This window comes from Danio rerio, chromosome 21 (assembly GCF_049306965.1).
Source record: "Danio rerio strain Tuebingen ecotype United States chromosome 21, GRCz12tu, whole genome shotgun sequence".
NCBI classification, from domain to species: domain Eukaryota; kingdom Metazoa; phylum Chordata; class Actinopteri; order Cypriniformes; family Danionidae; genus Danio; species Danio rerio.
Genome location: NC_133196.1, coordinates 24,684,409 through 24,707,449, shown reverse-complemented (window position 1 = coordinate 24,707,449; position 23,041 = coordinate 24,684,409). Strand labels below are relative to the sequence as shown.

The 23,041-nt window shown below is 36.5% G+C and overlaps 1 protein-coding gene across 7 annotated transcripts in view; it reads left to right on the top strand.

The window, feature by feature from the left end:
• zbtb16a (zinc finger and BTB domain containing 16a) overlaps positions 1 to 23,041 on the top strand; it is a 148,041-nt gene that overhangs the window by 41,406 nt on the left and 83,594 nt on the right.

The window sequence follows — 23,041 nt, the reverse complement described above, 5'->3', positions numbered from 1 at the left end:
CACCATTTATTTAATTGTTCAAGCGTAAAACAAGATGAAAAGCCATTTACATGGACGCACCATTCAGGATCAGCAGGCTAATTCAGAAACTTCATTGAATATACATGGCGCGGGAATATATAATTTAATGCAGTGTTTTTTGTACATTCTGAGACCCACTTTATATTGTATATCAATCAGGCAGTGAAGAATGTTGAGTTTTATAGAAAACAGCCCTTAAACATGCCGATTTTGTAACGGTATACAGTTCACCAGAAGCGCTTGACCCAGGTTACTGAAAAATTAAAAGTCCTCCCGCATACCTCTGCATATAGCCTATTGATTTAGTTGTCAACTAGTCTTGACATCCTTGTCAACTGCATTCATTTAATTACGTTTGTTATATTGATATTTTCATAAAAAAATTTTAATAGTATTCATCTTGTTATTGTAATTTGCTGCTTACCCTCAAACTTTTATAAAAAATAAAATGTGAAATAAGTAAATATTTATTTATTTATTACAATTTAATATCCACAGATGCTAGTCTTTTGTTTAGGTTTACAGCATCTATATTGATATATTTGTCTATATAAGACTGGACTCCACAATTTTGTCCAGAAATCAGAACTCTTTGTTACTTCAAATGTGCGCTACTTCAGATACAGCGTCTGTACAGTGCACAGATGGAAACAGACTAAAAATTTTACACACACATATTTTTGGGAATTGGAATTTTATTCCATGATTTTCAGATACGGATGTTTTTCGCTCAAGGCGTACATTCTGAAACGGTATAATAATGCATATGTGGTGTCATATTGATGAGATGATAGATGCAGCAATATATTTAGGAAAGCTTACAAGATCCCTTCTTAAATCTCATTTTTTCTGTCACGTTGGAGACGCATCATGGCATACATATCCAGGGGAACTGCTCATTTCAAGATTTTGCCTCTGGGGATCAATCAATCGAACATTTCAGATGATATAGCCTGGTTTAGAGTAATGGGTCTTCAGTTCTTTCATATCATATCAAAGACAAAAAAAGTTTCAGAAACATAATTTTGAACTGCCCCAGCTACCCCCAGTCCTACTTTCATTTCAGATCCATTTAATATCCAATTATTCTCTTTTTTTCACGGCACACCCTGCAGTTGTTTTACCTAGACACACATGTCTGCTGATCCACAGTTTGTTTCTAGATCAGGTTCTTCTCCATTCTGAGGAGCTTTTATATGCAGACAGCATGACTTGTTTGTTCTATACATTATGGCTATGGTGTGTGTTAGTGGGGCGTGAATCAGAATGAGCTCCCGAGTCCTCCCGCAGAGACTGGCTGCTGTTGATGGGCATAATGAGGAGAAACATGGCCCGCAGAAAGCTCCATCCCGCCGCATATACTGGATGGCAAATGAAGACATATTGAGGCATGGGGATTCTAACACTCGCCGCTGGGCTATTAATTACTCTTTTGTTGCATGCATCTGTTGAAAGACATGACACCTTACTGAGGACGGAGTGTTTGATGAAGCCGAGCAGCCACTACAGCGCTCACCACTCCTCAATGCATTATTCATGCTCTTCAGATGCCTGAAACGGACGCCGCCGCTGCTTTCTCAAGAATTTTACGGCTTGATCACGTGATTGAGAGTTTATTGTGCATGCGCAGAAATATTTAAAATAAAATTTTATTGCATTTTAACACTTTGAAAATGAGTGTCATCAAAAATGATAATACTTATCTAATAAATTTGATTTCTTTTTAATTTTCCATCTTCAAAAAGTCTTACATTTTGCTTTTTAGATCAGTTGCATTACATTAAGCTATTAAATAGATAAAACATTAATTACTTTTTTGTTCTTTCCATTCTTTTCATGTTTCATTATGCAAAACAACTACTTTATTAAAAACATTGTCTTGCATTTTATTGTATTATATTGCATCATATCCCTAGTATGCCATAATTCTAAATAGGTAACAAATTTATATATATAAAAAAATTATGATCTATTAGTCATTTATTTTAACTTATTAAACTAAGTTTATCATGTTCTGACTTAATTTAGTTACTTACGCTGTTCTAAGTCAGTTTAACATAATATAAGTTCAATGGTCTTAAAAGGTTAATTTTATTCGGCTTAAATTTAAGGCAACCAAGATTTTTTGTGTTGTTGTATTTGTCATTAAGGTATATAATATAATGTAATATAATATAATGTCATAATATAGTCTAATGTCACAATATAATATAATATAATATAATATAATATAATATAATATAATATGTCAATATATAATGTCATAATAATATAATATAGTATAATATAATACAATATTATATAATATAATATAGTATAATATAAGAATATATAATATAATAAAACGTAATATAATAGTGTCATAATATAATAAAATATAATATAATATAATGTAATATAATGTCATAACATAATATAATGTCACAATATAATGTTATATAATATATCATAATATAACACAATATAATAAAATGTGATAACACAATGTTATGAAATAATATAATATAAAGTCATAATGTAATATAACGTCATAATAAATTATATAAAAAATGTTAAGTAATATACCCTATAGTTTTAAATATTAACATTTCTTGGTGAAATCTGCATGTTTAGTAAACATTGCATCATATGTCCCTTGTATGCCTTAGAATTCTTAATGGGTAAAAAAAAAAAAATAATAATAATAATCCCATAAGGAAAATTTACCTTTTGATGTTTATCTAAAACACACATATATATTAGTATTAGTATTTTTCATTATGGTATTTTAATATAATATAATATAATATAATATAATATAATATAATATAATATAATATAATGTCATGTAATATAATGTCATATAAAATAATGTCATATAATGCCATATAATGTCATGTAATATAATGTCATATAAAATAATGTAATGTAGTATAATGTCATATAATATAATGTAATGTAATATAATGTAATATAATACATTTATAATGTCATATAATGTAATGTAGTATAATGTCATAATATGTTATAATGCCATATATTATAATATAATGTTATATAATATAATATAATATAATATAATATAATATAATATAATATAATATAATATAATATAATATAATAAATGAAAAATGTCAAGCAAAAACCCTGTAGTTTATATTAATAACATTTAACATTTCTGGGAGAAGCCTGGATATTTAGTAAGAGAAAAGATTAGCATTTCATCTGCTTTGCTTATTAAGTAAATGTTTTTAAAGGATGTTTACAAGACAACAAGACACTATACTGATTAGGAAAATGATTTTTCGCAGTGCACGTGGATCGCTCTGAGCAGTTATGAAAGTGATGTAACATGGCAGGTGGAGGCCCACATTAAAAGGCCTCAGAAAGGCTTATGTGTGTTTTCTGTGTACCTGCATCCAGCCACTCAGAGCGTGCTGTTATTGTGCTCCTGCTGAGATGTGAAGGATGAAAGAGAGCGAAAGACAGACTTATGTGTCTGGCTGGACCCCTCTCTCTCTCTCTCTCTCTCTCTCTCTCTCTCTCGCTCTCTCTCTCTCTTTCTCTCTCTCTTATATCTCTCACTCTGTCTTTCTCTCGCACCAAGCACCCGGCTCAGGAGTGACAAGTCCTCCCAGGCATTCATGCTGCTGATAGTTATTAGTTTTGTACAGAAGTCTGTTTTGATTTCCCCTCACAATGAGAGGCAGCGCACGACTGGGTCATGGGAGCCGTATTGATTTCTCCTTACGCTCTCATTCCAGAGCTAAGGCTCCTTCACCCTGCTTTCTTCGTTGTCAGACAGCGGGCGGTCAGTAATGAGGCCTGGGTTGGACCTGAATCACACGGCCATTGCTTTTTCCAACCCCTTCAGTCCTTCTCCTGCTTCTCCCAGCACTGTAAATAAGCATCAATGGAGGTGTTTGCCCCTTGGCACTGATCCGAGACCCATCTGATAGCTTATCTGGCTGTGGTTAAGGTTTACATTTCAGTCAGGATGGAAACTGTACCGAGTCCAGTGTAAAATGTATAGCTTTGTTCCATGAATAGAAAGCATCAGATTCTCAACACTTTATTTTAAAAACCTCTTCAATTAAATGAATTAGTTGCTTGTGGCTAGGTAATGTTTACTTTATCTGATTAACGCATCCAAGTGGATTCTGTTGTGTTAGTGTTACAGAAAGTATAAAATTACAATTTGGCTTTTAGCACGGTGTGAGATGTTGACATTTTATGTTTAATTATTTATATTTAAAGTGTCTAATGCGCTTTGTTTTACTCTCTGTTGTCATCACCTTGGTCAACTATTTCTTTTTAAAGTGCAATATAAATAAAGTTGAATTTAATGTGTATACTGTATTATATTACGCAAGTATAAATGTAATAAATATATTAATATGCAATTGATAGTTTAACAATTTAAATAAATGGGTAATTTGTAAGATTAATGGATAGGCTGATAAAATGACAGAAATAATTGTATATTATTATTATTATTATTATTATTATTATTATTATTATTATTATTATTATTGTTGTTATTATTATAAGAATAACCTTTATTTTACCAGGAAAGGCACATTGAGATTAAAAATCTCTCTTACAAGAGAATCCTGGTCAAGATTAAGCGCTATACATGTAACATGGGTCTAACAGACAACAAACAAAAAACAATTAACAGATGACAAGAATCACACATTGACAAACAAACTATTCAAAACATCTACAAGCATATGTTTCAATTTCTAAATCATTTATGCTCTTTTTAAAAGCATTTAGTGAAATCAATTCTTTAAACTGCAACTTTGTTTGTAGATTATTCTATGCAAAACGTGCCCATCTCTGTCCGCACTTTAGGAACAGACAGCAAATAAATATCCTGTGACCAAAGGCCATAGCTAAGGAAAGGTTTATTACAAATGTAATTCTGGAGATATGATAGAATAATGAAATTAAATTCAGCTTTATTTGTATAGCGCTTTTACAATATAGGTTGTGTCAAAGCAGCTTCACATAAATGGTCATAGTAACTGGAACAGTGTAATTCAGTTTTTAGTGTTTAAGTTCAGTTCAGTTTAGCTCAGTTCAGTGTGATTTAAAATCATTACTGAGAGTTCAAACACTGCAGAGCAAATTCATCGATGCGTAGCTCTACCAATCCTGAACCATGCGAGCCAGAGGCGACAGCGGAGAAGGAAAAAAAAAAAAAACTTCACCTGATAGGAGTGAAGAAAAAAAAAAACTTGAGAGAACCAGACTCAGTTGAGCACGACCATTTATTTTCTCCGCTGGCCAAAAGTCTTGTGCAGAGCCTCAGTCACCCCGGTGGAGGCTTGAAGCTGGCCTCAGTGAAGACTGGTCTGTCCCAGGAGCGTCGCTGGAATCAGACTCATGTTCTCCACTCCCCATGACCATCACCGCAGCAGCAGCTCAGGATATGGCCTGGTCCCGGATATGGAAACCTTGGGATTATCTCGTTGCTGGTCTTGGATCCAATCAGTGACTCTGCATAATCTGAGGACCTCGGGATAAGTATCCCCAGGTGAAAAATAGAGAATAAAGAAAATAATTAGCGTAGCTGCTGTTCATAGTGTATATAAACAAGATGCAGAAGCCTGTGTGGAACCCGCTAGGTGATGCATTGAGTGTATGCTTTACTAAACAGATAGGTCTTTAATCTAGTTTTGAACTGGGAGAGTGTGTGGTAAATAGAAGATAGACGAATAGACTAAAATATAGATCTATTAATGGATATTGATAGAGTAATTGAATAATGGATGGATAGAATGAAATACTTTTTGATCGATGGTTTGATAGATGGTAGTAATTAGTTTACACAATAATTCTGACTAAGTTTTTTTAATAAGACATTTTTTTGTAACTTTTCATTTTCCTTCAGCTTATTCCCTATTTTAATCAGGGGTCGCCACAGCGGAATAAACAACCAACTTATCCATCATATGTTTTATGTAGCGGATACCCTTCCAGCTGCAACCCAGTACTGAGAAACATCCACACACACACTTATAGACAGATTTCACATTACCAGGTTTCTCAGTAGCGGAAGTCGTCATAGCTGGGTAAACTTCGAGTGCAGTGAATCAGAGTACAACAAATATTTTTTACTATCATTTTTTGCTGAAATAATAAAAGAAAAACTCCAAAATGATGTTATAAAGACTTTTGGAAAAAGCAAAGAAATAGTGTGAGACTGGTGACGGCAGCCAGAGGAAATAATGACCTCAAGTTGACTCTCAGCCTAGACACTGCATTAGAAACACCTTGCATAAACGGTCATTTGTTTTTTGTTATTAGACATAATGATATAATACATTCATCAATAATTGTAAATGTTCATACAAAACTTTTTAAAAATAAAAATATTTAAAACTTTCAGGCACTTAATTGTCCGTTAAGCATGTCATAACAATCTTGTAAAAATGGCCATAGTGTGTAGATGTGAATGGACTTGAATTCAATTCAATTGTACCGCAGGTGCACCCGGAGGAAACCAACGCAAACACTGAGAGAACATGCAAACTCCACACAGAGATGCCTACTGACCCAGCTGGGACTCGAACCAGCGACCTTCTCGTGTCTCTCCCCATTTTATTTTGACTTACTAAATAATTCATTTAGACTTCTAGATTTGCTTTAAATACTTAAATTGGATTTCTGCTATGGGACACTGCAGTTTTGTACACTCGTTGCTGTTATGGACTGATATGCCAGAATTGTAATTGTCAGAGCAAGAGAGCTGTCAGGAGTTCTCAAATGCTAGCTTGTGAATTGGTTCTTGCTTATGCTGGCCAAAATTTGCCTCACATTTTTCTAATGCGGTTTGCTGAGCACCATGTGCTTCATAACTGTGCTCAGCTGAGCTTCACACACTGGCCTATTCTGTAAAAAAAAAAAAAATTGCACAAGGCGACAAACCACCAGACGGACTGACACGAAATCTCTGTGAGAGCCATTATCAATGTTCCGCGTAGAGCAGAAATCTAATATGGCACACATTCTTGACATTGCCGTGTTTTGTGTGCTTCCATTTTATTCTGTCTGACCCCTTCTCAGCGTCTCTCTTTCAATATCGCAGTATGTCTTCACGCCTTTATTTCCTGCCCTCCTCTTCTTCTTCTGTCTTCCTCTGCGTGCTAGCTGTTGACGGCACTTTCTCGGTGAGAGGCTGGTTTGTGGGTGAGTAACAGGGACGGTGACTCTGCACGTAGCAGGGCTCGGATGCCGCTCGGCCGTGCCAGACGGGAGGCTTGTTTACCGCGGGCGGAGGGAAGCTACAGCCCGGCTATTTCAGACCACTGCTGTTCTCCAGCAGGACGGAGGGTGGGGGCATGACTGTGCAGATACCTCGTCTTGGCAGGGTACGTGCGCGCGTAGGCTTCGCCAACACCTGAAACTCCCCTGCGGCCCAGGCCGAGGTACGAGGAGGTATCACGACACCGCAGGGCGGAGGTGTTTACGCTGTCTCGCGTTTCTGGGGTCAAGTTCAGCCAAAGCGCTCCGTCTAGACCAAAATAAAAGCATAAATCAAATCAAAACAGAATCTATAAATCCATGGACCACCAGCGAGGCCTCGCATGTCACTGTCTGCGGATCATATTCCGCCTAAAGTCATTGCGTAACGCTCCTGTCGACCGGCATGCACAAGCCTTCCATGTCCTATTTGAGCCTGTGCCCAGACAGCCAAACACGTCTGTTTACAAAGGGTGTCATAGCAGGTGGCAATAATGATGATTTGAGTTGAGGTTGAGGCTTTTTTTATGGTAATGATAATACATCTGCGCTCGGCTTCACAGGCTGTTGCGCTTAAATTTAAGCATCTTGTTTTTGCGCATTCCACCTTGTATAAGTTGTTATTTAGTTTCATCTTTATTAATGTAACAGGTGCCAGCTTGTTAGAACAGGAAGAAATGTATTTCTCCCCGAGCATGGCAGATATAAACTGGAACACACAAGAGGGTACAAGTATTTGATGTCATCTGAACAGGGAATAAATTATACAAGACACACTGGAATGTTTCTTGCCTGCTTCTGTCTTCTTGCTCAAAAAGAGAAGACCTAAAGTTAGACATCCTTGAGGTTTCTGCCACTTGATTGAAGGTGATGCCCATGAATAATGCATGGCAGAGGGAACTCTCGTCTGGGGCTTTTTATAGAGCCACGACGCGCTTGTGTGCGCTAGCCTCACAGATCTGAAGATCAACAAATGGCAGCGGAGGAAAACAAGAACATAACAAACTGCTAAGGAATGTTGAGAAATGAAAGAATTGCTATATTCAGAGATAGAAAGAGGCAGGCGTTGTGATAAAAGGAGAAGAAAAAGAGGATTTGGGAGCTCGCGCTGCCATTTAACCTCACACTCTGCCAGGCTTAAAGATGTCAGTTAACCCAGCGCTTTTCTTGTTTTCACTCGCTCTCTCTCTTTCTCCCTCTCTCCTTTTCTCGCTCTCATTTTTACCAAGAAGCGCAAACCCTTGATTAGCCGGCACAGCTATTATTGTAAGTGTCACAGGCTTTCAAATCACAGAGCTAATCACTGAACACAGACCTGATATATTTGCAAACATGAGTGTCCTCCAAAAAAAAAAAAAAAAATCAGGACCCCTCCTTTCATCGCCATCAATAACCCTAAACTTTGCGGTATCTCTTTTATTGGCAAACGCGCCGGTCATTGCGCTCTAGTTTGTGTCATTAGGTTAATGACAGAGGCTGTCTCGTAATGGCTGCCGGTGAATGAGGCATTAGGTGCGAATCCTTTCCCCAGTGAGGGTGCAGGTATAAATTGTGGATTAGAATGAGGGGGAATGTGGCTCTTTTTCCCAGGTAGCGCAATTAGGAGCGGCGGCTTAAGCCCGCTTCCTGACAGAGCTCTTGTGTGCGGCTAATGCGCCACAGTTCTGCCTGTTGACTCCACAGAAAAGAGGCTTCGAAAGGATAATGAAAGGAGTGCTGTGTCGTTCCCCCGGACAACATAATTGAGCTTTGTTCAACGCCCCAGTCTCCCAATACACCTTCACTGTCTTGTTTTTGAAGAGACCCCCTCCCTTCTCATAGTAGAGCCTGGACTACATGCTGCTTATTTAACCTAGCCTCCACGGTGTGGTTCAGCCACCCAGCGTGGGATGTTCGCCGAAAAACAAGATTGATCCACAAAACAAGGCAGGGATTTATTGATGACATCGGGCGTGGAAAAAAAAGATGTTTAGGGTGCCTTTTGTAATTTCATGCAACAGGGCTGCGGTTTTTAAGTACGGCAGATCCGTTTCCAAGCCTTGCCGTCTATGGCCTGCTCAGGCAGCTGCCTTTTAAGTTGGCGTACTAGCTGAAATTCAACCTCATAAGTTACTGATTTGGAACATTAAGCTAATGATTTTCCAACCAATCATAACAATGTGTAACACAAAATAAAAGCGTATAGTAATCCATATTTAGTCTAGTTGACGCATGTGTAGGTAATATATGTATTTACGGTATAATCATATTATAATTAATGTAATAACTTTAATTTCTTTTTACTATCCTAAAGCAGTCATATTTAGAATGTTTAATGATTGATATTTTTGTTAATGATATTATAACTTGGAATGCTCTCTTTTTCTTTGGATTTGTTTATTTTCAAAGTTTCTGAGTACCTAAAGTTGATATCCTACAGTACGTTTACTGTAATACCCAAGTCCCTTTAAGGCAAGTAATTTCACTCAGTGGCCATCTTTGAAACACTTCTGGAGCCTGCTCAGGCATTCTGTCTGAATGGGAAAACATCAAAGTCTAAAAAACTGCTTACGATTACGTTACATATTTGCAATCGGCAATAAAATTAGACAACATCCGTCTCAAGTTCCATTTCTAAGCTTACAAATCAAACAAAATCTGCATTATTTTCAGGTTACCCAAACTAATGCGCATGTGCACTCGAAAGAAACGAGGTCACGATATCAACCTTATTTATGGCCATAATACACATCATCGTCCTCTGAATAATGATCATCTGGTGACGCTGCTCTTTTTACTCTTGGTCTTGATGGCGAATCTCCTCCAGAATTGACAGAGACTCTTTGTTTACAAGTTTTTGTGTGTTTGATTAATTGCTGTCATGTGATGTGCGTTTAACAGTATGGACTGTACCCCTCGTTTGTTTTATACAGATTATTCATTCATTCATTTTCGGCTCAGTCTCTTTATTAATCTGGGGTCGTAATTAACCGCCAACTTATCCAGCATATGTTTTATGCAGAGGATGCCCTTCCGGCTGCAACCCATTTCTGGGAAACATCCATACACACTCATTCACACTCATACACTGGACAATTTAGCCTACCCAATTCACCTATACTGCATGTATTTGGACTTGTGGGGGAAACCGGAGCACCCGGAGGAAACCCACGCGAACGCGGGGAGAACATGTAAAACTCCACACAGAAACACCAACCTACCCAGCCGAGGCACGAACCAGTGACCCATAAGATGACAGCACTACCTACTGCGCCACCGCATCGCTTATAAAGATTTCAAAACCAAAAACCTTTTGTTTCCAAGTGAACTTGGTTCATTTAAAAGCACAATTTTCAAACTTTGTGGATTGATTTTTTTTTATGTCTGTGAAGCAAGAGTTCACTAATATTTAACTGCTTTTGTTGGCCACTAAACTGTCATAAAAGCACACGTCTGGTCTGAGCTTTTCCACCGGAAAAACGTCAATCTATAGCAATCACTGTTTGGCTCCTACACTAGTAGACAGGGCTTAACTCGCCATATTGTCCATTACACTTTTCCCCATTCAAAACTATATAAGTGACACATCTTGTGTATTCTATACTCTTTGGTAATATTAGAAGTTTAGAATACTTGTGTGTTTGTATATATGGCAGTATTGAATGATAGTATTCTATGAATGATTGCTTTTTGTTTCCTTGTGGGATTGCTGTGTTACTTATATTTCATTTATTTATTTTTCTGTTTAATTTAATAGTATGACAAATGTTTCAGTTACACTTTAGTTTAAGTGGCGGTACCCACTGTTAACTACTGGCATATTACCTGCTATTAAGAGACCCAATACTTAAACCCAAGTACTACATTACTAATTATAAAGCAGCAGCAAATAAGCAGGTTGTTGAGCTAAAAATCTTACTTAATTGTTTTCTGATTAGAAGGATTTATACCTTTTAAAATAAAGAGACCAAAGTTTATTTTGCTTGACCTTTCTTGATTTGCTTGCTTTGTGAATGTACAATGGATGGACTGATTTATTCATGGATTTAACTTTCAAATCGTTATTTAATGATGTTGTCAGTGTGGTACTGTAAATATTTGCCATGTTTAGATCTGTTTTTAATTTGAATGTCTGTTTGTATGAATAATTTATCTATTTTTATTATTAAAGTGTTGATAGTTTGATAAATATTTTACTTTAGCAACAGGAATTACATAGTCATAGTCTGGAAGTATGCATGTTTAGAATTTAGCAATGTGCTACGCTGACCAATAGAAAACTGCTTTGTGTGCTCCTGTATCCCTACACTATTGACCATACACAATTGATACATTATGTTCTTGTTTCATTTCACTAAAGCAATTGAACATTTAGCCACCTAATGATGCTGGCAACCTTTTGGGAGAAGGCTTCACATTATGAAACGTATGACATCTATATAGGCAGGCAGCTCGCTAGGATTCAGAACGGAGCCGAATTGTTGGCTGCTATTCAGAACAGGCCCATTAAAGGTTTTGATCGCCTGCCATTTTCCTCTCATTCACACAATACGTTTTAAATGTTGTCTATACTTATCAGTGGAGCTGTAGGTAAAATCAGTGTCTGTGTGTGTGTGTGTGTGTGTGTGTGTGTGTGTGTGTGTGTGTGTGTGTGTGTGTGTGTGTGTGTGTGTGTGTGTGTGTGTGTGTGTGTGTGTGTGTGTGTGTATATAGTATAAAAAAGCCCTTTGAGGATGGTAATAAAGGCAGCCACCCTCTGCTCTCGCACTGTCTCGCTTTCTCTGTCTGCGTCTCTCTCCTCAGCCGCTACTCATCTATGCTTAGCACGAGTTTGCAGTATGTGTGAGTGTGGCTGGAATTCATATGAATGTCTCGCCGCAGGGAGAGAGGGCCGAGTCATTGATATGTACAGGAGGACTCCTGATAAACAGCCCGCGCCGCTGAGAATTACCCAGCCATTTGATACATTCCGATCATGAAAAAAAAGGCAGAGAAAAAAGATCTTGAAACAAAGGATAGACATAAAGACGGGGTTGGTAAACAGTGAGAGAGACTGGCAGTACTATGTAATTTTCTGTCAGTCAAAATAATATATTCAAGCACAATTGTATCTTATAGAGCGTAACCACATTGTGTGTGAGAGAAAGAGATAAAGAGAGCGAGGGAGAAGTGGCGCACGGCTCATAAACGCAGTAATGGCTTTTCATGGATGCAGTTGCAGGGGTTAAGGGTGGGCTTATCTCGAACAGCTGAAATTTGGTTGGTTTTTGTTGTTGATGCTGTCGTTTTGTTTTTTCGCCATCTGATTCGCCATTGTCTGCCTCATTCATTCTTAATGGACTGGAAAAGACTGGGGAAAAGACATGCTGCTAGTCTCACTGAAGATTGCTAAAATAAAGCAGATATACCGCAAACAGTCAGTTTAGGGGTGTCTCATCCCTTGCAGGCGAGACAAACTCTTTTCTATCTTTTTTTTATTCCTAGCATAGAGCTCCATTTGGGGCGGGAAATAAACCTGAGACCACTTTTATATACAGTATATTTAATTTTTTTATTTACTTAATCAAGTTCATGATTTTCTTGTGAATCTGTAGATGTAAAATTAAGGTTAATATGTGTAGGCTTTTATGTTCTCAAACATATGATAAAACAACTATTATAATATTAGGATATTAATCTGTAGGTCTACTGTTAGTTAAAATGCAACATTTTGTAAAGACTTTGATTATCCTGATTTTAATTCAAAGTGAAGTGATGGCATCAGAATACAACTATTCATAATTCTAAAATTGAATTATTATGTTTGAGACATATGCTTGTTATTTGTCATTGACATAATTATTAGACTTTTTTCAATGGTAAAATGAAACACATTTGTCATTATTAGATTTTCTTTTACATTAAATTCAACATTATATAGGCAAGAGTACTTAGTGAACCAGTAAACCGTTATTTGCATGCAAAACCCTTTTTGTTTGCTATGAAGGAAAGAATATATCAAATGCTTGTCTTAATCATAACTCTAATAGGCAGTATTATTAAAATGATGTGCGCACTTTCAGTTTCACTTTTCATTGCCGACTAGGCCCATATCATGGCTGCCGTCACTTTTAGTTTAGTTTGCAAAAAACTGAAAGTTGTTTACAACTTTATTACCTGTTATTCACAGCCTCACTAAAGTAGAGGCACGTCCTCTCGACAGCAAACAAACCATGCGTCAGCTCATCTGTGATTTTAGCAGCCACGAATACGTCATTACATTTTAACAGAAATGACATTTTTGGGTTAATTATACTTTATAAATACAGTATGTGAATGTGACACTTTTAATGCCATTTGGAGGTGTCCAACGTATATATAACAATGTGAAGACTTGTGCGACTGCCTTTATGCTTCTTATAAAAAATATAATTTGCTGAATCGTAGAAAAGCTGAATTAATATTTTATTTTTATTTTTATCAAAATTATTCATTTTTATTTTTTTTTATGCATAGATCATGTTCCATGAAGATAATTTGTTAGTGGATCAACTCAATTTATGATTAGTAATATGCATTGCTATAAACTTAATTTTGACAACTTTAAAAGCATTTTTTCGCTATATATATATATATATATATATATATATATATATATATATATATATATATATATATATATATATATTTTTTTTTTTTTTTTTTTTTTTTTTCCCTCAGGTTCCTGATTCTAAAATAATTGTATCTTATCATAACGTTTACAAAATTGTAAATAAAAATGTAAGAGACAAGAAAGTAAAAGGCTCTTTCTTTTTTTATACTTTCCAGGATTACATATATTTCTTTAACAAAGGTAAAAAGACAATATTCTGATTTTAAAACAAACATTTTTAGTTTCTGTGGTGACCGCTAGATTTTACACAGCAGTTCTTTCACATGACCCTTAAGAAAGCAATTTAAGATGCTTATTTTGTTATTCAAATAACAATTGTTGTTTTTTTTCAATTATTCAATTATTATAAATTTTAATTAATTATCTAAAACAGGGTATCCACGGGGTCTTAATGTCTTAAATCTCAAAAGCTAAATCTTAGACCTCAAAAGTCCTTAATCTACGAAAATATTGTGTTGTAGGTCATAAACCATTTTTTTTTTAAGTTTTAATTTTCCTGTTTTGTTTTTTCCCACTCTGTTTTATTATTATTATTGTAGACTGAAGTGGTTGACAGCTATTGTTTTGTTCTGTTCTTGGTAGGGGTTATAGGGGTTTGAATGGATATTTTAGAAAATAAATAAACTTTAAAAATTATTATTGAAAAGCAAGAAACTAAATTATTATTACTGTGTATTAAATTTATTAAATTTGAATAATTTTTGATAGAGCAGGTGAAAATCTTTAGCATTTTGCCCTGTTTAAGTCTAAAATTTAATTCATACTGGTCTTAAAAATGTCTTAAACTCAGTTAAACCTGCAAAAACCCTGTGAAATATAAATGTTTTGTAGCATTATACAGAATTTTATTGCAGTTTCTTGAAATAAAATGAACAAGTATTCTTATACCATGTTGCTTAAAATACATTAAAAATAGGCTTTATACAGTATATAGATTTGGATTATTATGTGACTTTTTAATTCGCTCCTTATTTTTCATATATTCAAAAATGTATCACTCTCACATCCAAACATAAGACATTTATGTTTCTCTGTTGACATTTAAGCATTGTAGTAATAAAAGTCCTTATAACAGAGGTCAGTCAACTGTCATTTTCTAAAGAGGATCTTTTGAAAAGTCAATTAACATTAATCATCATTATGGTAATGTTGTGGCAGCGTAGTGTCAACACCTCGCTGAAATCTCTATTAAGCTCAAGTGCAGCATTGGATTGACAGATTGGCCCCCCACCCCACTTTCTCTCTCCCTCTCTTGTGCATTGTTGGCCCCCTTTGACAAATACCTTAATCTGAGTGTGCACATGGGCCGGCATGCCTTTTAGGGATCGAGTGGGACCTTCTAAAAGCAGATGAATGAGGGGCATGGTTGGCTGCACGGGCCAGCTTTTCTGTTCCCAGGAACAGCCCTTCACTCTCCCATCATTTCCTGTGCATTAGCATCTCTTTAGCTTAGCACAAATAGCCTACCTTGCTGCCATCACATGCTCTTCCGCCATGCTGCTCACGAGCCTAGTGGTACTCCACCTTGTCCTTTTTCATCCTAGGGTTTTTCATCTGCCTGACCTGATGAAACGGGTTAAACTACAGTAGATTGAGCATAGTGAAGCATGGTTTGGTTTGACAGGTGTAGCATTTAGCATCGGATCAGCACCCTTTGTCAAATATGCTTAGAATTTGAAAGGAGTTTGAGGGGTGTTTAGATGCTTGTGTTGTGTTGTCTGAATAGGCTATTGTAGTTGATAAGTTCAACTTTTTTCACCTATGTAAGAGCTTAAATATTTAAATACTTAGCGACTGCTAAAACTATTTTATGTAGTAAAAACGTAAATTTGGATATGTACTGCATATGCCATGTGTGACCTACCAGCTTCAGTTGCGTCAGATATTTTACCACTCAGGATTTATGAAATAAAAACAACATCAGAAAACTTACGGAAGCAAGTCATCTGGACACATTTTGGGTATTCTTTTATGAGTGTTGTAAACTTGGATGCACTACATTGCATAGTGATTAGTAGGGTAATAAGCAAATAATTGATTCATTGATTTCTGAAAACCAAAGTAGGTAGATCATGCCCAGTCAATGAATGAAATGGTGTACAGATCTACCTTTTTATCTTTGTATCTCATGCTTAAAATATGAATTGTATGGAAACAGGGAGAGATACAACTTACTGTTGACTTCTTTTACATTTCTACAGCCCTGGAATCCAAATAAAAAATGTGTCTATTGCTAATGCTGTTCTAGCATTACTTTATTAGTCAGAATTGTTTTTTTTTTTTCATCTTATCATTTATTATGGGGGCAATACTGCCACCTATTGTGTTGGAGGGTCAAACGGCCATGGATTATTTCTTTCATAAGACTTAATAATATTAATAATACTTTTTATTTGTATAGCAAAGATAAAAAGGTGTGTCTGAACACGCTTATTAAAACATGAATGCTGGGGGATTCTTTCACTTCATTTGGGAGACAATTCCAACTTTTTGGAGCATAGTGACTAAAAGAGGTGCTGCCAGATCACATCAGATTTACAGAGTGAAATTCTAAAAGTTTAGCGCTAGAAGAGCGTAACAATAGCCAATAGACTAAATGGAATAAACTTGCTGTAATAATATGTATGGCAATATTTATGGGTTTTGGTCTTGGCGGCATAGATCTGCTACACTGCTGCTGTTTTGATTGTTTATGCAGAGCAAATACAGAGACTTTCTTCTGCCAGTATTTTTGCAGATATGCTGTCTGAGAACATAACACGCTGTTACAATCATAACATGTTACCCTGTTGCAGATCTATACATAAGTGGGGCTGAGCTTAAATGTTGAGGAGCAAGCTCATTGGCTACTGAGTGTAAAAACACTATGTAGTTAATGACTTGGGTGATATCCAATCCTTTCCTACTATTAACCTGTGTGCCCAATAGAGTTTCTTGGCAGAACTTTGTATTTACCATATTGTCAACATATTAGCATAACTGTTTTCTTTTTATGATCAAGCTTATTGTCAATACTAATCTATTCTATCCTTTTGGGGAGTATTATCAGCAGCAATCTGCTTAGCTTGATGACACAGTGATATGCTTTAGCTGTTAAACTCTCTCAGAAAAGTTACGTTTTCTTAATTATTCCCCTTTTAAGCACTGCTGCTGCGGCCATAAACATTGTTGTGGATTTATTGTGACACTGAATTAAAAAAAAAAAAGTCCAACTATAAGTTTTGTTTTGAGGTGTCATCTGTCATGAGACACTTAAATCTTGCTTCCTTCCATTGTGCTGTTATTAGCCAGTTTTAAATACAAAAACATCCTTTAAGAAATCTGTCTGAGGTTCAGATGAGCCCAAAAACTGTCATGTTTGGTATACATTTACTCATCTCATGTCATTCCAAACCTGTTTGACTTGCCTATTTCTGTGGAGAACAAAGTATAAAACAGTTTTTTTCTTCCTTCTTACAATGGAATTCAACAATCATTAAAACCATTTGATTACCACCATCCTTCACTCTCTACCTGTAAGGTTGGCAACAGCATAAGTGATGGCACTCAAGTCATTTCAGGCATGCACCTAGTCAGCCTTGCAAATATGCAAATATTTCACCTACTTGCATGCCTTTCATAGGCAGTATTTTTCATCTTTCCAGTCTGCTGGGGGGGCTGTGAATGAGCCACGCTGACATGGGGAAACTACTGGCTATGATGTACGACCCGGGGTCCAGTCAGGAGTGAGAAAGTTCAGCTTTATATGGGCCGGGATCTAACAGCTCAATAACACAGGCCCGTAATCTACTCCGGTTTCAAACACAGGGCTGATTTACGAGCCAGCACGCCACTCCGGCATTGAAATGAGGTGTTCAGCATATGTTTTGTTGACATAAATTTAAAATTTATTGCCGTTGTCAAAACTGACTGTTAGACAAAGTCGCTTATTAACTGAGTAAATGGCTTGAGAGTTTTATGCCTGCTTCCTTAATGACTACAGTCAGTCTGTTTGAGGCACACCGAGTGCCACCCCTCCCTTTTCTCTTCTGCTTTCACACACACACCATCTACAGTTTTTTGTGGCAAAGCCAGAGCACAGCTGGTTGGAGAGGCCTGGGGGGAAAAGGAACTGCCGTAGTTCACACATACAAGGTGTGTGTGTGTTGAAGAGGTGGGGTGCAGGGGCATATATGTCCCATAAAATCTACAGAGGGTTTACTTCTGGTTGTCCAAAAAATAGAATTTGTAGTAATTGCAAGGGCAGGTGCTCTGTGACTTTGCCTTTACGATAGGACTGCTGCCGCGCTCCACGCTGGACACAGGTTTGAGCAAGTAACATCCAGGGTCGCCCTCACTTTCCAAGTACCTGTAAAAGTAGAGCACAGATAAAACTAATGACCTCCCTCTGCTTTTAAGCAAACCGTGGTATTGCATGTAAACCTCTTACTGCTTCAGCGAAGTTAAAAACTAAGTCTTCATTAACTTTCATATTACTGTAATTATAATATACTTCGTTTCTTTGAATTAAATTATTTAAGTTTATTTATTATAACAATTATATTTCAAAGATTTTTATTTTGTATTTTATTTATTTGATAATTTTTGTCATTTTATATTTGACTTATTTTTTGTTTATTTTTATATATACAACAACATTTAATATTGTGCTAATCTAAATGTTAATAAATGCATTTATTTTAGTGCGTTAAATAAAAAATAATGCTTTGAGTAACTTTTAAAACTATAAACAAGCATGTATAATTACATTTCCAACATGATAGATTGAGATTCATCGAATACCTGCTGGATCTCACGAGGAAACGTTACTGTTTTACATTTTGTCTATTTAGTGGCTAATTCATACGAATTCGTACGAGTTCAGTCATACGAAAATGTATCATTTTTAAAAGGAGGCATGGCACCAAAGCCCACCCCTAAACCCAACTGTCTTTGGGGATGAGCCAATCATACTAAATTGTAGATATAGTGTTGCAAATACAGTGTAAATCATTAACACAGAACATTTAAAAACTTTGAAGAGTTTAGATTAAGTTTTTAATTCAACATCTCAATATGTAGTGAAAGTAGACCCGTCCTGCCTGATGTAGCCGTTCTGTCTTTTCTCGGCTCCGAAATGTACCCTCAGGGCTTGCAGGGTCAGTCCGACAGTGTGCGCTCTCTGTCAGTCTCTAATCAGGGGAAGCGCGCTCTCCTCAGACCTCAGGAGAGGGACAATGCCTAGATTGAAGGCACACAAAGGCCTTTGAGTGTTCCCCCTACAGTATCTCTGTATTGTGCCGCATTAGCCCAGATCCCAAAGGTGCACAGACCCCTGGCTTTTCCCAGCTCCCCCTCGCGCGCTCACTCGCCCGCCTGTCTTTTGAAGTGCCCTTTATCCTGGAAGGCGTTTACAGGCCTTTTTAATTACTTGCAGCTTGCCAAAGGGCTTTGCTGCTTCATTCTTCTCTTTGTTTGTTGGGTCTCCACAATCCCCATCTAGAAGACAGCCATCAGGATTTTGGATGCATTGCAAGTTTTCTCTCACCCCCCCTCTTTTGTTTATTTTTTGGAGTCTCTCTTTTGCGTTTCTCAACCCCAAATGGTTTTCCATCAGTGCTTTTTTGTTGTTGCTGTTCTTCTCTCGTTGAGGTTAAACCACACTTCCTTGCTTCATAATTCTAGCCACTATTTCCATGTTCTGCCAATTCTTGTTTATAAGAACAGAGAATAAAAGCTAAAATCATTACGACCCAGCATGTGATGCTGATTCTCACAACTTCAAACAGAAACCAGAGGAGTTGTTCGATAAAAATAGTTTTTGGTTAGTGTGTCCTTATGGAAGAATCAACCATTGAATCAATTGTACTACTGCTTATGGATTTCACTTGCAAAATGACACTGTTTAAAGAAACAAACAAAAACTGTCCTTAGGTGTGTTTTGCGGTGTTTTATCTATGTAGTATGAATGGAAAGTGAAGAAAGCACACGTCTTTGTAACTCATTAAAGATGTATACATTTGGCACCAAAGTGCAAACAATGAGCTAATTACCACTCTGGAAACAATTACCAAATGCTGTAAGCATGCTTATAAAAACCAATTCAGTTCACCACTCACAGCAAGTTGCCAGTGTTCTCGCAGCATTCTTATGAACCTCATACTTTGAGCGGCAGTCGCACCACTGCAACCCATGAAACAACTTACCTGCCATGACCGGGTTTCGTACTCTCAATGGGTGGCTTTGACCAGCCTGAGTTTAATTCACCAGTGGTGACTTTTTTTTTTTTTCTAATAGCTTATTAGTAATCGGATGTGATGCATCTAAGGATTAGTGCGTTGAAAAGATGCAGATGCTCGGGATCTTTTGTTGTCAAGCCTGAGAAAGTCACACATGTGCATTCACTCGTCGATTCAAAGCCACACATGGGTTAAGTGCCAAAACAGAATGCTAATGGTTGAAATGGTAAATACACTAAAACATTGCAAAGTCTGCACCGGGTTTAAGGCTTAATCCAGGGGGGGACAGTGAGACAAAAGGACATCATTGTCTCTTCCTGTACTTGTGCGGCACCATGTGCCAATACAGAGTTGTTTTAGGATCTTAGCATAATGAGATATACACAAAGAGTTGAAGTACTTAATCATTTCTTATAAATATTCTTAATTTATTTTTACAATTAGATATTTCAGTTTGGCTTGGTGATGACCAAAAATGTTATCAGTGGATATAGTATAAAGGGCTTGACATTAACACCTGCCAATCCGCCAAATGCAGGTAGATTTTACCTGTGGCGTGTTGGACAGCCGCTCTCACTAGCCACTTTGGCTGGTTGAGAATGATTATTAAATTGCTATTGCTGGCTTGTCACTAAAGATTAGACCGTTTGTCAATATGTGTGCAAATGTGATCTTTGAATTGATATGCAGCCTGACTGTTTACACAAGCAAAAAAAGCAGGTGATAATGAATGAACAATAATGAATGAGTGGATCATGCCCACAGTGAGACGCAGGCTTTCTTCGTTTGCTGACGAGGTGTGTAGTGTTGTGCGCACAGGTGATGTGATGTGCACGAGTGTTTTAAAAGCTTCCACGCTCGTTTCCCTTTGTAAAGCAACTGTGCCTAAAATGCAACTGGTTCTCTTTGAAATAGACAGGAAAAAATGCCATGCTTGTGCACCCACAGTCTTACTATTTTCGAGAGCTCAAGATTCTTTCTAAGCAGAAGGTTGCTGCTTTCCCTTTAACCTTTCTTTTAACAGATTATTAATGGGTCTAACATTAACCATAAACACGTGATTATACTTTCATTATTGCACACAGTGTTTTTCACCTGCTTTCTTTTGCCAACAGTAACTTTTGGTAATGGTCTAATTATCACCCTTTACAAAAACATTGCTTTAATAAAATATTAACTCTCTATTTAAATATTGATAACTCGTGATCTGGGACCTGTAGCCAGGACAGACCACTGTGCATAGTTTTAGATACATGACTAATTCTTTTAAATATCAATTGTTTTTTTATGTTGAATAAAGTGTATGTATAGCTAGATTTTGCTTGCTTTGACACATTATTTAAAATTTGTGGCAAGGAAAAAATAAGTTTGGTGTGGCCAGAGAGAAAAAAAAAAGCCATGAGAAATAAAACTAATTGTAATGCGACACTATGAAAGCACAACCCATTGCACATTAACTATGCACATTGAGCAAGATCATACACAACACACAAAAAAAGTTGAACGAGGAGGTATCTGGACTTAACACAAAATTGAAATCGAGTATTTTTAGAATGCCAAAGTCAAATTTATGCATTAAAACATTTTCCCAACAACAATTTGTGGCTAGTGAAAAGGGCAAGTGGCTAGTAACATTGGAAAACTAGTGGCTAACTATTAGAATACAAACACAGTGGCTGGTGATCAAAAAAGCCCTGGCAATATATTTTTTACATCTTATCTTTTGATATTTATCCAAGTAGTGATTTACTGCCAAAACCATTATAAAAGGGTAATTTGATAAAACTTGTTTTTTCCTTCCTGTATCCTAGATCACTAATATTACAGCATGATGCTTGAAATATCAAGTCGTGAGTTTGATTTTCAGAGAAGACAAGAACTAATTAAACGTATACCCAATAAAATGGATGTTGTTTTGGATAAAACATTTAGAAAATGCATAAATGTTAGTTAGATGATGTTCAATAGTTTTCTGCAGTTATGGTTTTATTATGATATCTGATATCTTTCCATTTAGTTTTTGACAATCATGCTCAGAAAGATTAAAATCAAGATTGAAATAGTAATAGTTGTAAAAGTTTTCACCCTCAAAATATAGAGTTTTCTGCAAAATTTTTCATTTTGAGCAATTTCTGTATATAATTCCTTCTATTGCGCAGCATGAGGTTGAGTTTAACTCAAATACTCTGCAGAAGGTGCAGTTTGATTGGAGAGCCAATTTAGATGTGATTTGTTCCACACTATATACTTAGATTAATTGTGCAGTTTAATTTATCAAATTGCTTTGAAAGTCCACTTGACTCAAAATTCAGTCTGGGCACATGCTTCGCTGTGACTCCCTTCTGTTGGGTCAATCTTTCCTTGATACTCAGAGATGTTATAATTCAAGAGAACAAATGTTTCGCTTTTAGCCTCATGAAAAGTTGACCCCTTGTTTGAAATGGACCCTGCAGCCAAATCCAGCCATTAAAGTCAGTCTTATCTGTGGGCTCATGGCCATCTATATGTTCCTGTTTAGATAAAGGGCTCCTTCATCTCTGCTTAGGGAATTGAATGAATGAACAATAGGACTTTAAAAGCTTGTGTGCCATTGGTAATTTTTGGCTTTCAGGCATTTCAAGATGACTAGTGACAGGCTAAAGTTGATTGTAATTGAGTAACATGAGAATAATGTTACCTGAGGTGTTTAATGACAGAGAGACGAGCAAGTTTAGCTACAAGTGGTTGAAAACGATGGTGTATTTTCACTCATCATAGATGAACAGCACTTTCACACATCTCGTATATTAGTTTTTCCAGAAAAAACAAGGACTCCAGTTCTAATACCAACTGTCTTATCCATTGTGGGAGAAGTGGGAGAGCTTATGTGGTTGGGAGTAAAATTATGCTATTCAGTCTTTGCCATTTAGCTCGCTAATCGAATCCTGTAGTATACCCAGGT